We start from the raw sequence: 3,969 nt of genomic DNA, 5'->3' as shown, positions 1-3,969 counted from the left end.
TGCGAATTTTCAACAAAAGAAATTGATTTTAGTCTAAAATGACTGAATTTTTAAAGAAGAATAATTCGCCAACAAAGAAGATAAATTTATAACTAAAAAGAAAATTTTTCAGGAAAAACAAAGTGTCAACAAAATTGTTCAATTTTCATCTTTAGAAACGAATTTGACACTAAAACAATAAGTATTCGATCAAAAATGGACTAGTTAACTTTTCAGATAAAAAATGGAATCTTCAACTAAGAATTTCATTGTCAACTAAAATTAAAATGCTTCAACGAAAAATTAAAAAGATAAATTTTCTATTGAAAAATAATTATCAGCTCCAAAAAATCAAAGTTTCAACAGAATATTTAAATTTCAAAGCAAAAAATGAAATTTGGAAACGAATAATTTAATTTTCAAGCCAATAAGTTTCTACCGAAAACAGAAATTCAAAATTTTCAAAATCAATTTTAAAACAACAACAAAATTTTTTTAACAAAATAGATCAATTTTGAACTAAAAACGGTTACATTGTCAGTTTAAAAAATAAATTTACAACCAACAATTTTTCAACGAAATAGTTCAACCGAAAATGGAATAGAATGAATTCTGAGAGAAAATTAAAAAAAGATCACAATTTTTTTAAAATTATTTCGTAATTTTGCCATATTATATAATTTTAGAAAAAATAAGAAATTTAATTCTTATTAAACCTTTTTGGACAATTTTTTACACCATTTTTTGTTATGTTTATGTTGCTTTGAAAAATGTGCTTTCAAATCTTAATAAGTTTACGAGATATTCAGAAATCTTGATATATTAAAAAATAATTAAAACTTGTAAAAAATCAGGAAAAATTTCAATAATTTTTAAAGATTAGAAGATTAAAAGGTCTGAAAATATTCGAAAAAAGAATTATTTTTCTAATAATCTTTTGAAAGTTTTTAATAATTTTTATTTTAAAAAATGTACTTTAAAAAAAATCAAAAAGATTTTGAAACACATAAAACGTTTTCTACAATTTAAAATAAGATTGTAGAATATTTTAAAGCAAAATGTTTCAATTTGATAAGATTAAAAAGTTTTAAAAAACGTAAATAATCAAGTAAATTCAAGAAATATTTAGAAGTATGGAAGAGATTCAAATCGAATTTTAAACTTAAATTTTTAGAAATTTAGATTTTCGAAGATTTCAATAAAATAAACTTTAGAAGCTTTAAGGAAATTCCGACAGATTTGAAGGAGATAAAATTATTTTTCTTAAAATTCCTGTTAAAAATTTAGAAGATAATATAAGTCCAGTTTTTTACATCTTGAATGCTTTTTTTAAATTTTAAGAAAAATGTAGTCAGTTAAAAATATTTTTTGGATTTTATTTTGTTTTAAACGTATTAAAAATATTTAAAAACTTGAAAAAATGTCTCAAAATTTATCAAATATTCATTTATGTCTTCCAAACTTCTAAATGCCCTAAATATCTTTTAAAAATATTCGAATGTTTCTAATATTTTTTTAAATCCAATAAAATAAGAAAATTTAAATTCCTCTAGATTCTTTTTTTGATACATCTCTTTTCATGCTAAAATTGTTAAAGATTACAACAACAAAAAACATCCCAGTATGCTTAAAGATATACTTTGTTCATTCGGAATAAGGTGTTACGTAATATAAAAAAAAATTATTTTAAGTACATATAAAATTTGTTAAATTAATCTTAATAATTCGACAAACTTGAAAATTGCAGTATTCAAATAATTTTAACATTTAAGATTTGTATATTAAATTTCAATCAGATATAATAGATATAGATGTAAAACGAATAAATAATAAGAACAGTCGATAAATGAAGGACTTTCATACTTTCTATTTGCGAAAAAGAGATTCCTTAATTCTTAAGTGCGAGTAATAAGGGAACTGACGTCTATTAAAGATCCACAATTAATGAAAAATATTCCTTTCACCATTTGAGTTCAAAAGACTAATCATTTGACAAAAATGTTGTAAAATTTTTCTTTCAATGTGGTGTGGAAAGGAATTTTGTTTAAAAAATGTGTGGGATTTTCTGAACAGAAAACTGCATGAATTTCTGAACTTTCTTATTTTTATTTTTTAAGTATATCTTAATCTGCTTCGCGTTTAATGAAAAATCGTATGCTGAAAGACGATAAAAAAATATCTACAATTTCTTCAACTTCAACTTTAATTTGAAAAGCGATTCTTGATAGTATTTTACTAACAGATGGATATATTTTTATAATTTTATTCCTGAAATCTATTCCCTAAGGTCAAACATGGTACACAAATATCGCAATATTTTAAAAACACCAAACAATTTACAGGAATTAAAAAAATCATTATGTATCATATTCAAATAAATTCTGGCAACATTCATAAAAGTATTATTATTTTTAAGTTAAAAAAATTAATTTATACAGAGTACAGTTTTCATTTGAAATTTCACGACGGTTTTTTGTACCATGTTTGACCCTAGACCACAATCAACGAAAAATAATCTAAAAATATGTTCATTAGTTATTAAAATTCTACAAAGACTTACCTTTACAATATTTTTCTCTTTCTATAATCATGAGATATTTCTTCATAAAATGAATTTTTTTGAATTAATTTTACAATTATTTACAATGAATTTCCAATAACAATTATGTTACAATTAAAATAAAATCGTAAAAGCCAAATGTTGTAATTTTGAGATAAGTATTTTAAGGCATTCAAGATTTTGTAAAGATTTTATATACAAGAAAATAAGTATTATCAGTTTGTTTATAAATTTATATATAAATTATTATAAGATTCTTTGGAAAATTAAAAACAGATTTTCAAATATGTCGTATTTGTCAGAAAAGATCCTAGGAGATTTTAAAGACATTTTATTTTTATTTTATAGGAGTTTAAAAAATATTAGGAAAATTTCGCATCTATTTGAAAAGTTTTAAATTCTTCAAGTTATTGGTAACTCTTTCGAGTTTTTATCAAAAATTAAAAAAATCATTCAAAATGTAGAAAAAAAATTCCTTGTAATTTTCTAAATTTTCCCAAGCATTTTAAGAAACTTTGCTTATTGTCTTCCGACCTTGCGAATATCTTTTAGAGTTCCTAAAGTTTATCTTGCGTTTCAAAAACACTTCTAAAGTTTACAATTTCTCGCATCTCATCAATTCTACTAAATACTTCCTGAACTCACTCGATTCAGATACTTTGATAATATTAGAAATATTTTGCGATGTTTTGAAATGTTTAAAAATATATTTTTTTCAAATCAATTGGTTGAAATAAAAAATTATGTTAATAATTAATTTAAAAATCTTTACAAGTTTTAATTATTTTCGAATTTTATGTACTGTTTAAACGTTGTATGTAATAATAAAAAAGGTTATGTAATCTTTTTTCAATTTTCTCTTAGAATTCATTCAAAAACAATTATTTACATTTTTTCCAAAGAGATTCTTTCAGTATCTTTCATTATCTGAAAGTCCTTGGTTTATCAACTTTTATTATTATTTTTTCATTTTACATACATATCTATTATATCTTATCAAAATTAAATATAAAAATCTTAAATGTTAAGTATATTTAAATAATAAAAATGTTTAATGTTTCCAAATTTTTAGAAATAATTTAACAAATTTTATGTGTTTTTAAAATAAACTATTCTTGAATCTCATTCAACTTATTTTAATTTATCTTCTTCGAAATTTCAAAATTTATGTAATTACTTATTCTGATTGGAAATAATTGAACCTCTTGCGATTAAAAGCGGGGATTCTGTTTGAAAATAAATGTGCTGAAAGTAATTTAAAAAACAATCATTCGAATTTTAATTTTAAAGACTGATAATTATACATAATTTCCAGGCGCATCTTTCTTATTCTTTTACAAGAATTTTCAGATTTTCCAGTTTTTTAAATCAGTTTGTCCTGCGTTTCTAATTCTAATATTGTCAGGTCTTTCCAATCTTTAAAAATTATT

Source organism: Belonocnema kinseyi, chromosome 8 (genome assembly GCF_010883055.1).
Source record: "Belonocnema kinseyi isolate 2016_QV_RU_SX_M_011 chromosome 8, B_treatae_v1, whole genome shotgun sequence".
Taxonomy (NCBI): domain Eukaryota; kingdom Metazoa; phylum Arthropoda; class Insecta; order Hymenoptera; family Cynipidae; genus Belonocnema; species Belonocnema kinseyi.
This window is presented reverse-complemented; position numbering follows the sequence as displayed.